Source organism: Mycteria americana, chromosome 3 (assembly GCF_035582795.1).
Source record: "Mycteria americana isolate JAX WOST 10 ecotype Jacksonville Zoo and Gardens chromosome 3, USCA_MyAme_1.0, whole genome shotgun sequence".
NCBI classification, from domain to species: Eukaryota; Metazoa; Chordata; class Aves; order Ciconiiformes; family Ciconiidae; genus Mycteria; species Mycteria americana.
Window position 1 is genome coordinate 65,711,803 of NC_134367.1, and position 13,277 is coordinate 65,725,079.

Below are 13,277 nucleotides of genomic sequence, written 5' to 3' on the forward strand. Positions count from 1 at the left end.
TGTCTCTCAGCAGTGATTTCTTTGGTTACATATTTAAGATGATTTAGTGTCACTAGTGTACCTGCTGTAACTTTAGAATAAATAAAAATAAGATGATGCTCATTATTAATAGTTACATTATAAAATCATTGCATTATTAAAGGACTTAATATTGATTTTATTTTACAATGGTAAGTATTTGTATTACCAGCTATGTCACATGGCAACCCTAGGAGATCACTTAGCATTAATTTTTAGCCGTTTGCTTCGGATGAAAGGTATGTGATGCGCCCATGGCTGAAACTGGGTTGTGCCAGACACTGGGGCTGGTGATTATTGCAGAATTCATCTTAGAGCTCCACACAAATGTGCCTGCAGGACGGTTTAGAGAAAGAAACTGTCCTTGTTCCAGGATAATGAATGAACCCGATGCACAATGACTGCTTTGAGAATAAACATTAATTTCAGTGTCAACACATCATCCAGTAACACCTGCTCTAGCACTACTATGTACACGTGCACGTGCACACGCGCGCACACAAATATACATGCAACAGGAAAACGAAAACCAGACTGCCTGTCTTTTCTAAAATATATGCTTTTCTCAAATTAAAGAGAGGCCGGATTATTTGGAGGCAGGGACAGTTAAAATTTCTAAGGGTAAGTGAAAAATTTGCATACATCACTGACAAACTGATCCTACATTTACCATCACTTCCAGAAGGAAAATGAACAGCAACCTACAAAAAAACCAGGTGAGAGTGAACGAAATTTTACAGTTTATTAAGCAACACTCCACAGCCCTGTGTATGGCGGGGGCCGGTTTGCTGCCAGTGCCTAACAGCCTCCCGTAACTTGATCACATCGGCTTGCTGCAGGCAAAGGCTTCAACAGGCGGAAAGGTGCAAGCCCTTCAGCTCTGGGCTCTAAATTAACAGTTGAACATTTTGCTGCTTGTCGTGGTTAAGCTCTAAGACCACAGATTGCCGTCTCCTTGCCCTCTCTGCCTGTGTCCCGGATAATTTCACATATCCCTTTGAGGTTTCTTCTGTGTTTTTTTAACCTGAAGCCTCTTAAGCGCAGTGCAAGGCAATCAACGCTGCCTGTCCATTAGCTGCTATATTCATGCTTCAGTGGCTTGTTGGAGGTCATCAGGAAGCTTTTCACTTCCCCCTTGCGCCTGTTGGGAATTGATGAGCATGCACATGCCCCCCTTTCTCTTCCCTCGTTCCCGCTGTGTTTCCCAAATCTTGTTTCCAGTGTCCAGCCTGAAAACCTCTGCCAGTGGTGGAGGACTTACCACAGAGGCTTCTGCCATATTACTATTTTTTTCCTTTTTTTCTAGAAGGGCAGGGAGGGGATGGACCAGCGGGATCTTGTATGTCCAGATTGCTTCTTGCTACCTTTGTGCATGTTTCTGCGCACCAGCTCCCTGCTTACCAGCTCCCTATATAGCTCAGCCGTGGCTGCCTACCAGCTTCTTGTGGAGCTGGGCCAGGGCTGCGTACCAGCATCCCGTGGAGCTGGGCTGTGCGCAGGACAGACGCGGGAGGGAGGGCCCTCACTCTGCCAGCCAGCCAGTACCGAAATCTCCTGGTCGTGCACGCCGGTGTGGATATTTATTACACACATAAAACCAGAAGGAGATTTTTTCACAGTAAGAGCATTTTGAGGAATAAAGCTATAAACCTGAAAAAGGGTTGCCATCATTACCACTGTTGAGCCAAGCTCATTTTTATTATAGGTGGAGACTAAGAAAGCCAGTCACGCTTTAGTGCTAGACGTTGTGTTTGAATAGGAGAAAGACTGTGCCTGAGATGAAAGCCCGGGTACAGAGCATGAAAACACTGCTCAAAGAGGTACACGGGATTGGGATTAGGATGGATGGGGAAAACGTGAGAGTTTGCAGAAAAGCAAAATGTTTCACTTCCTATCCCTCTCCTACACCCACATCCCTGGGGAGCTGGAAGCCAGCCCCTCCACCAAATTTCAGTTTGTCACTGCTCTTACATGGAAAGAAGTAGTGGCAGAAACCTGGGGCCAAACAGTGGGGTGAATCTGCAGTGAATGCACTTGAATTTGGGGCCCTGGAAGAGCGATACACATGAAGGAGAGAGGCAGAGTGAATGATCTGGCTGGGGGGAAGATGGGTGGATCTGATCTTTGTGGGCCTGTGATTTTTTCTTACTGGACAGATGTAAGAAATTCTGCTCTGGGCACATTAATTTTGTTAAGTTTGTCCTTTATCAAATAAAAGCAATGTCAGTTCTGTTCTCAAAATTACACCTTTTTTTTTTTTATTAGGTGCTATTGATTTTGTTCCTGACAAAACAAGACAGATTTCAACAATTCTTTAACAGAATTCAGGATTTCTCTGAAAAAGAGCGATAACTGCTAAGGTCACAGACTGTTTCTTACCTGACATGAGAGGGGGTCAAATGAGAGAGAATAATGAGCTGGAACTGGTCATGATAGTAAACCAGTCAGGTTTACTGGTTGCTGTAAATATTGAGTATCATCAGCAAATAAAAACAGCTACAGGGTGCTGTGTATATCACCATTAACTCCTTGCATCTTGAATTGGCTTAATTCTCTTAAGTGAATTTTTGGTCTTCAGAGTATCTCTGCAAATCTGTTCTTATGGTCTGTCAAATTCTAAACCATGTAGACTTGGTTAAAATGTAAAATATGGATTTTCGCTTTGATTATCACACCTCTAGCTGACCCAGGTTCTGAAGGGGAGAGAGGGTCCCTCTGTGAATGCACCTTCTTGAGTGAGTGAATATTCAGTGGCATAGAAAAGGTCCAACAACATACGTTATTACAAACATACAAAAAGCAGCTAAATACATCCTTATCACAATTTTACAGGAAAAAAATTGCATTTCCTCAAGCATAGTGGCTGACAGGCCACTGGGTCTGAATATTTGTTGAACACCGGACGGCTGATGCACACACAACACACCACAACTGACAGTGCACAGTCACACAGTTTTGGCCCTGGGATTTACAATATTTTCTAAAACAAAAGAGACTGGGATGCATTTGCCTGGCATCATGGAAGAAATTACTTAACTTAGGAAAGTTGGGGTGCAGGTCTCTGTGAAGAGCTCCTCTCCAAAGAAGCATCACTGCCAAGCCAGCAGCACATTTCAAGGATTCCTGAGACAGGGCTGGACTTTCAAAATTGCTCAACTGTTTTGCTTTTTTTTTTAATTAATAACAGTTAAGCATGAGCAGAATGGTCTGTAATATCTGGTCATGCCCTGGGATGCCTTCTGGGTGCTGAACTCTTCTGAACCACCTGAATGTTGCAGTGGCTTGATCAAACCAGGGCTAATCATGCTGTATCCAGCTCTGTCATCCAACACAACCAGCGCAGTTTCTTTTTCTGTTTGGAGGATCTACTTAAGAGTGATTAAGTATACTTGTATACTCATAAAGGTCTTTTATAGAATCAGCTGCTCCAAGTGTTCAATGCTACAGTTCAGGAAAGATACTAAGCAATAGCCAGCTACTGAAGAGCAGTCTTGGCTTCATGTGTATGTGTCACATTAAATTTGTTCCCTCTGGTTTATCATGTTTTTTTGTAAGACATGGAAGATGAAAATGACAGCCAGAACTGGCTTGCTGACAGAAGATTTTGCAGGAGTTCAGGTTATTTGCTATCCAGGCTTTAGACTTACCCCAGCTTTCTCTACTTCAGTGCCTTTCCTCAAAACTTGCAAATTTTGGTCTTGACTGAACTTCGGTGTTGATTTAGCACCATTCTTTTTTTATTCTCTTTCTGCAAACTTCACCTCTGCCGGTCCCCCTGTGGCTGGTCAGGTAGGGCACAAGGCAGTCCTGGGCATGGCACGCACCCTGTGAGTCCTCAAAACAGCAGCCAGCAGACAAAAAGCATCAGAGCCCACTCCCCCGACAAAGACAAGGACACGCAGTTCTGTGATTGAGCTTCATTACTGATTTATACTCATCGTGAACAAGCACAGTGAGTAAGGCCTTCAGAGCCAAGGAGGCTTCACTGCATCCCCGCATTTAAAGCATGAGTTGAAACTGGAGATTATTTCTCGGTGGGGCTCCTCTTGGTGCATTGTATAGCTCCAACATGCTGGCACAAAAAATTGGCAAAATTTGAAGACTTGGGCTGCTGTGTGAAGGCAGATTCCTAAGTGGCAATATAGAGCAGTAACTGCAACGCCTTCCCAGTTGCCACCACGGATGCTCTCATTCAGTAGTCCTCACCTTTGTACCAAAACATTTAAGCAAATGTTTATTTTGTGCCTTGACCAAGCCTTCATTCAGTAGGACCTGAACCTAAATGAAAGCATTTTGCTACACTAGGGGCTCAGTAGTGGCTGGTGTTCCACCTCCCCAACCCAAGGAGAGGGTTAGAAGTGGGTTTTGGGATTACTTCTCTGTCCCACCAAGCAGAGGTCTGTGCTTGAGGAGCTAACACTCACAGTTCCAGCAATGCAAAGTCAAAGAAACACCCCCTCCACCCCAGATCTATTTACTCACATTGCTGTGGCAGGACAACCGACGGTAAAAGCAGCTGCTGCAGGAGAAGGGAGTTTCTGCCGGCTCAGCGTGTGCCATTGGGTTGGGTGGCACACTGTGCCACCGGCGAAGGGCCACCAGCCGCTGGGGCTGCGCCGGCACCCTTGAACAAGCACAGCTGTAACTGCAGCGGCTTCGGAGAGCAGCTCTTGCTGCTAATGCTGCATGGGCGAGTGTTCTCCTGTGGGGTGAGGGGTTTGCCCCTTTCCCAAAGCACCTCGGAGGGAGCTGGCACATGGCAGCTCTCCCAGCCGTCTCCACGCGCAGGCTAACAGGTCAGATCAGGCGTTCCATGGCATCGCGGCGAGGGAGGGGAATGGTACAGGTTTTACCTGTGCAATCCAGGCAGGCTATTACCAGAGCAGAAATAGTGCCTTTACTTCTTTTTTTTTTTCCCAGTCATGGTTCCCTCTATATTTCTGGAAGGAAAAATGCAAATCCACTAGTAGTTTTTTTCAGAAGAAAAGATTTCTTTAAGAAGCAAGTTCCTGCAGGCAATACAGCACTGGCTGAGCTTGCAAAATAATTCAAGGTATGGAATGGATTAGGTTGTTGGTTGCCTTATTTTCATTGCCTTCGAAGTGGCTGGGAAAACGAAGATATAAAGGTAAGGACTGTAATAAAGAATGAGCTCTGTAAAGCGGCTTTGCTACAGCAAACCTCCAAAGCCATTTGAGAACATCAGGGTTTTAGCATTATTCTTGAGCTGACTTGACAAACAAATCTGGCATCTTTACAGTTGAGCCTTAGAATAAAAAATGCCATAAATTCAATCTCCTGCAAGATAAGGAGTAGCCAGCTGATTCCCAGGGCGCAGGCAGCACTGATATGCCCCTGCTATCGGTGCACTCTGCTGCGATGGGATATCTAATTTAGGTAAGCGCATTTCCAGCACTAGGGCGCATGAAGTCTGAGCGTGGGTGGCTCCCAGTAGAGACACACATGATCAGTTTTGCAGATTCATGCAGAAAACTGCTCTCATTTCAACTAAAATGCTAAGCTTGAGTAATAATACAAAAGTATTATAAGCTATCAAGAACGGAGGAAAGCCAAGGGAAGCCAAAAAACAATAGAGTCCACAGACACATTTCCAAAGGTGTACAGTGCTGTTGCTCTGCATTTCTCAGTCGGAATAATGAATAAACATTTGAGTACTAATGACATGGGCATAGATAATTTGGATTATTTTAAATCCAGCGTCACTATCTGTTCCAAATGTAGGTGCAGGGAGCCCATGAGGTGCTTCAGGAGGAGCTACCTGGGTTTGAGCCATTGGCATCCCAGTGCACCACAGCACTTTTAGGACCCTACAGCTGGCTGGAGCAGCCCCCATCCACGGCATGCAGGAACCTGGGAGGCTGGAAACAAATACAGCTGCTGCCTCTTTCTGTCCGAGGGTGCCTTTGTGTATCTAGCTGAAATTTAAAAGTTCACAACCATTTCTGGTTGGTGGTCCTGTTTGGACCCCCTGCCCCTGCCCTTTCCTTCAGGGGCAAATCTCTCCCCACCCACATATTTTCTGTGACAGTGCCTAAACTGGCATTCACATTGCAGTATTGTGAGAAAAAAAAAAGCAAGACAGAAGTGTTGATTTTTTTTGGATCACAGCTTTCAGGCTAATTTAGTCATTTTTGTTTCTGCTAACTTGCTTTCTTGAAGACTTGTGAGAATTTGGGTGAACCACTCTATTCTCTTTTGGTCTGTTTGATATGTGAGATAAAGATTAGATGACCCACTGAAGCTGGCATTTTTCTTACACCAGTTGTGACAGAAGTCGCTGTGTTCCAGGACTGGTGTGTACATTTAAATAAAGTCCATTAGACATGGGCTATAACCAGGTCCTTCATTGCTGGGCTCTTTTCAACTGTGAACAGAATTGCACTCCCTCTGAAATTGTGCTGTCACTTGCTTTTGCAAGAGAAGGCATGAGTATTTGGGGGTTTCATACATTGATTTGCACTGTGGGTTAATTCTGTAGATTTGGTGAGATCGATGTGCTTCAAAAACAGTAAAGAGCCTGTTCTCTTCTGCTGCACTGGCACAGTCCCCTAATGCCAATGAAATTGATTGGGAAGAAGTTGGTTCGGGACAAATAGGTCCCCCATGAGCTGTAAGCATCTCTCCCGGTCAGGAAACGATGCACATAAAGCGCAGAGTTCCCTGCTGTGGCAGCAGAGAGGAGCGTAAAAAAGCTCCTGTGAGGGGAATGTGATTTGGTATACCTGTCACAGGGGCTGCTGAGGTATTGCTCAGGGGTTTTGCCTTCTTACAATTTCCCATGTTGTGGAGCAGTTTCCTGTGAGAATTGTTGCCTACCTGCATTTAGGGATGTTGAATGGAGACTTTTTACTGACTATTTTTTCTCTTGCTGACAGTTTGCTCAAAATGACAGTTTGCTGTCGTTTTGTCATTAGTTAAGCTTTTCACCCTGCTCCCTGTGTCCAACCACAAACTCTATGCTGGGAGATACCTGCCTCTTGAGTTCAGATGCAGGCTACAAGTTGTGGATCTGCTACTTGGCAAAATTCAGGGGGAGGAATGTCTGATTCAGGAAATGGGGAGTGGATGAACTCAGTGGGGACTAAAAACTTCCTCCATCAATGGCAGATCCACTTGAGGAGATATAACTGTCCTTCTCCGCCTTCCGACTGCCCATTGACAGGCTCCCCATCTCAGTCGCAGATTTCCTTGTAGCAGCTCCTGAATAAACAGTGTATGGGGCTGGGGGACTAAAACCTTCGCTGCGTGGCGGGGAGAGAAAAACTGTAACTTAAAAAAAAAATCCATTTCTTAAGTTTTAATTTATTTTTTTATTAAATATTTACTAAAATGAGCAATTGCTTACGCACTAAAATTAGCTTCCCTATTTGTACTGCAGCTACGCCTAGACATCCTGATGTATCCTCGCTGTGCTAGATATACCCTGTGAATTCCTGGACAGCGTTAGACAGTGGTAGAAGCAATGTGAGCATTAGACCCTGAGCTGCAACCGACCCTGAACTGCTCAGCTTTCCGCATTACCTGACACACCGTCTAGCTACACATTTAACTGTTCTGTCTGTTACCACTCCTGCGTGGTGATCAACACCAAATAGAACACACATGGGTACAAGGACGCAGAAAGGAGCTGTCCTGCATTGGCAGGAGGAGGAGGATGATCACAGTTCTGTAATTCTAGAAATGTTTGTGATTACAGAAATTACAGAAACCTACGATTCCCGTTAGACCTTAGATGAGTAAAGCCGTTCTGCATTAGCAGCCAGCAAGCTCAGCAGACCATGGGTAGCGTGGGTTTGTACAATAGCATTTGCTTCAGTTATCCAAGTGGTCTTTTGGGTGACTGCATGTAGCTGTTAACTCCGTCTGGAACAGCAAGAGGCTAAAACCACTAAATAATACAATCCATGGACTGACTTTAAGGGCTTCTTCTTTTACTTGTCTGATCCCTACTAAGAAGGTCCAGCGGTACAGAACTGTTCAGTGGTTGAATTAATTTTGACTTGGGGGTTTGGTACCTTCAAAGTGAAGAATAGGACATGGGAAAGCTAACAGACTAAAGGCAGAGCATTAATATGGGCATTAATTGGAATTAACTGGCTTTAAGTAGGAGCATCTCAAATTAAAATGACTGTTAGCTGAAGATCTGAAATGGCTATTCTTTAGTTTAGCTAACAGTTACATTCTTCCATTCTTTACTGTTCTGCTGCATTTCACACTGCCAGATCTTGGGCCTGTTGCACTGTTGGCCCTTCTGGCCATATCTACACTGCAAGCAGTGTGGAGTGATTGTGTCCATGTTATAGGACCATTCAGTGTCATCAAGGCCACACTGGCCTTGTCCACATTTGGCCCTGAGTTTTCTTTAGGTCTCATTGCCCTCAGGTGAAACCATCATTTTCATTGTGGCTTTTTTTCCAAGCAGAATTAGCTGATACAATGTGAGGACTGTGCTGTAGCTCTGGGTTCAAAACAAAGAGAAATGCCCTGCACACAGGAGGCAGTAGACTGGTGGCACTTGCTGCCAAAGGATGTAGTGGAAGCTAGAAGCTTACTTTACAACATAGGTACATGGAAGAGAACTCCACAGAGGGTTAATAAATATAGAAAACCACACATAGATCAGAAAGTCCTTTGAGATGGAAATATGTTGAGTCTGGGAGAGTATCCAGAGGATGTACCATGCACAGCCTCCTGTTCTCATCCCCAGCACCTGCTTATGGCACTGATGAAGATGGGATACCAGGGAAGATGGACCTTTGGTTTGACCAAGTATGGTCATTTGTATGTTTTCTCTAACACCTTCTCTAGGAAGAAAACCTGTAAAGGTTTCCTCAAGGTATCCTCCAGGCCTTAGAAAAAGGCCTTAGAAAAACCTTTCTAAGGCCTTTAGAAAAACCTTAGAAAAACCTTTCTAAGGCCTTAGAAGGCCTTAGAAAAACCTGTCCTTCAGCAATTTACTTACTCCCTTCTGCCTGCGATCCTTACTTTAACAACTGTGCTTACTTGCTGTTAATGTCTTTGTTGCACTCTCTGACTTGTTTTTTATCCTCTGCTGTGCCAAAATAGTGACTCAGCATTGTTAGAAGTAAAGAAAGATCCTTGTAAAGGCCATTGAGTTCTGGTGAAAAAGTTCACCAGCACTGACTGCTTTTGAGTGTATACCCTGCTATTAAATGCTCAGCTATTAAACACCACAGTAATCACAAACAGATATATAATATTCATAATTATGATGGGCAGTGCCCACTTACACTGTGTTCCTAAGAGAGTACTCTGTAAGTGAATGATGTACCTGCTCCAACACCCCCAAGGAGCTACTAGACAATCTCCAGTTTACAAGCACAATGTGGAGCTGTGTCAATAGAGAGTCATCAAAACCTCCATTTTACTACTCCCACCCATCACTTAACTGGAATTGGGCTGGTGACTTGCTGTGCAACGCTAAGCAGTGGCTTGCAGCTGTAGGAGGTAATGGTCTCATATGCTTCCCCTTTGTTGTATCCACCATTTGTTTTCTGCTCCCACATCCTTTGCAGGCACCAGTTCTTTGCATTGCAAGATGGAAGAGATGTGCTAGGGCTTCAGGGTACTTTCAGTATCTTTGTGTCACTTCAGTGTCACAAAGAACACTCAGAAGTTGCTCAAAATCAGGATCTGGATGATGGATCTAGCTGGATCTTATGTGTGGCAGCACAGGACAGTTTTAAAACAGCAAAATCCTATAGCAGATTTTACATACATGAGCTTCTAGTGACAGTACAGCCCAGAGCCAGATGCCTCCAATACCCTGTCAGTCCCGATGCCCAGACTTTTGAAGGCCTAAAGTCAACAGAGAAGAACCTCGATCTAGCCAGGCTTAAGGCTGTAGTAAATCAAAACTTCCTTCATTGTCCTTCTGCTCTGGTTTTGCCTAGTGATGAGCCTACACTTGATGACTCAAGGATGGTTTGGTCTCCAGTAAGATACATACAGCCCAGTACCAATCTACAAGTACTTCGTTTTCAGAAATTTCCCAGCTGGTGAGGCCTGTTTGCTCATCCAGCAGCAGAAAACGTGTATGTGCCATGGGCTGCAGATGAATGCTCAGGCATCAGGTTTATGCTGTGTGTGCTCACCCCAGGAGTATGTCATCCAGATGAGCAATGGCCATGTGTATGCAGAAGGTAAGCGGAGGCATGGCTCTAAACTGACAGATCCCCCTGGGCTCTGCAGTCAACCATGGCTGACTGAAATCTGTAACTGCATCTCTAAAACAATCCCAAGAGTGCAGTAGTAAAATTCCATTGATAGCTTCCATTGATTTTTATATTCAACATTTTATATTCAACTAACACTTGATCTGATTTGAAATGACTGGATTCAATGACAATTTGATTCACATGGCTGGAAGATCTGTTAAAGCACTAAAAGCTGAACACATGCAGGGCTGAACTTTCCAAAGGCACAAAACAAACAGTGGTACAAAGACATGTGGCCACAGATGACAAAACCTGATTTTAATTGCTCTTCCCCCTGTGGAGCTCTCCACCCCTACGTTAAGGTGACCAACCCCTCCCAGGGGCCAAAGGTATGTATATATGCTGAGTAGATGAGATGCAGGCTTTCCTGAGCTATGTGTAGCCCACAGGGCTGCAAAAAGCAGGATGGGGGCAGACGTGTTGCAGCTAAGGCTTGATCTCAGGAGCTGAACCCTGCACCCTTTGGCTGCGCCAGCCAGCTCAGAGCTCCACAGTTGTCTCCTGCGCCTCAGAGAGAGCTGAAACAGTCACAGGCACCATGGTAATTTTCTAACTGCTGCAGCAAGGAGACCAGAGCCCACCCAAGAACGTGCCAACACATGCTCCTTTGGTGCAGCATTGTAGGTTGTTTCAGCAGCTAAGTAGGTACCTGTTCCCATTGGGACTCTGTTCTGGTCCCTTTCCTGGAGCCAAGGATCTCAGCTGGTTCAGCTCCTCATCGCTCCGTGTCTGCCCAAATTAGATACGTTACTACAGTGCTCACCAAAGAGCGAGGTGATGGGGGGACCTGGTCTGGGTCTTACTGGCAATGGTTGGATGTAGAGGTAGAAACTAATAGTAGGACTGAAGTGCTGTAGGTGGTTGGTGGTCTGACTGAAGTGGTTTTGTGTTTGGCCAGTGGCAGAAGATGCAATGACTATAGACTTCAGAGACAGGCAGCAGCTGAGTATTTCTGTCAACACCTGGACGTGCGTGTGTGTGTGCTTCTCCTTGGGCATGTAGCTTTTATTTTTTCCTTGTGCTTTTGCAGTAAATGCACAAAGGTTTAATTTTGTAAAGCAATTGACACAACACCAAGTGGATTATACCAACTTTATGCAGTGGAAGGACTCAGGAATAATTCAATCTTGTGGACTGATAATATTTAGAATTTGCATCCCAGAAGTATCTGGAGGACACAGACAGAATCAGGTCCCTATTGTGTTAGGCTCTCCTTATACAAGAGATGGTCTCTGCCCAAAGACTTTGAAGTTAAAATAAAATGTTGAGTGATCCTCTGCAATTGTATGTGCTACTAGAAGATAAAACTGCATCAAGTGCATAATAAAATTGCTCACAGTTCCCAAATCTGTCAGGGCAGATAGACAGCATTGCCTCATCTAATATGTGTTTCCATCTGTGGGTAACCTCTTATTAGCAAAATACATTATGCAATATTCCTTAACAATTCATAATACCTTGTATCTGAAGAGAGGAAGATGAACTAATGAAGAGAGCTCACAGGTGCAGAAGTGAGATAAAGAAGGTGCAGCGAGTCCTCCTGTAGAGCAGCTGCCCAGATGCTCCTTTCCTCTTTACAGAAAAGTCCTCTGAGCCCACGGTGTATTGTTTGCAGTGGAAGGCTCAGCCGAACTGTCACTTGGGATCGTACTGTCTGGTGTTCTGTACCAGCGAGCTGAGCGTATATATTGCAGATGGAAAACGTTGCTGCTACCTCTGACAACACTTTTCACTCTTCGGTAGAAGAAAAAAAAAATTCTGCCTCTGACTGTAAACCCAAGTCAGACCAAGTAAAGTGTGGGGTTTTTTTAACACTGCTTCTTGCTTCAGAGAAATACTCCTGCCTGTTGAGTTACTGATCACATAGACTTGGGCATGTATGAGCATCACTTACTTTAGAAGATAAATGGAGTGTGAGTGGTAAACAGCTTTTCTTACGTGCTTCTTGGTTGGTTAATGGGAGTTTCGCAGATGACTCCAATGGGACCAAACAGACCAATAATGAGTGGTCATTTGAAAAATTCCTGCTGAATTTCATACTGTGACAAAAGATGTTTAATGCATTTCACTAGAAAGTATTAGTCCATGCTATAATTCTGTACCATGAATTCCTTGTGTTTTGGAGGCTCTCTACTAACTACATTTTGGAGATGGTATTTCTGTGGTAACATAACAAAGAGTGAGCAGTTACAGGATGTAGAGGACAGAGGTTGGTCCTCACTAGCTACGCAAAAGTTACCAAATTGCAAACTTCAAGCTATGGACAAATTGCCATGGGCACCAAGTAAACAAAAGAACTGAAATACGTTGTCAACTGTGATCTTCAAGTGCGCTGCCCTGTTTAGCAGTTCCTACGTTGGCAGGTCCTGGCTGGCAGGATGAGTCTCCAACTCCCACGCTTTGGCACCCGTCCCTGCCCTGAGCCACCTGCAGGCCTGCGTCCCTCCTCGGGGCCAGAGGACTCCACCAGGCAACAGGGAGCCTCGAAACCGGGCACTGCCGTTCCCAAAGCCGACTGCAGGGCTTTGAAGTTCTTGTTCCTCCTGTGTAAAATGGGTTGTGACACTCCTGGGTTGGTCCGCTCTGCGGATTAGTGTATGAGTTACTGTCAATAACTCCTTATTGTTCCTGGGAAGAATATCTGAAGTACAGATTGCCTCAGGCGCAGAGACATCGGAGCATGAGTGACAGCACGGCATTACTTGGACTGATTTACATGGGTGTAGGACCATGTGAACAGAGCTGCACTGCTCCTGAGCTGCCAAACTCACACACATGCCTGGTCCTGAAAGCACTTGGTGAGGCAGATTTCTGTGCCTCCGTAATGTTTTATTTTGTCCTTTTTTTCTTTTTTTTTTTTTAAACCAGGCTATCCGCTATTCCTGACAACAGAGAGTATGCTATGGGACCTATAGAAGTAGCTACCCAGACATCTGTGATGGTGTACCTGCTGTCCTTGTCACAGACAGCTGCTTCTGCAGCAGGGAACAACGTAGGCTC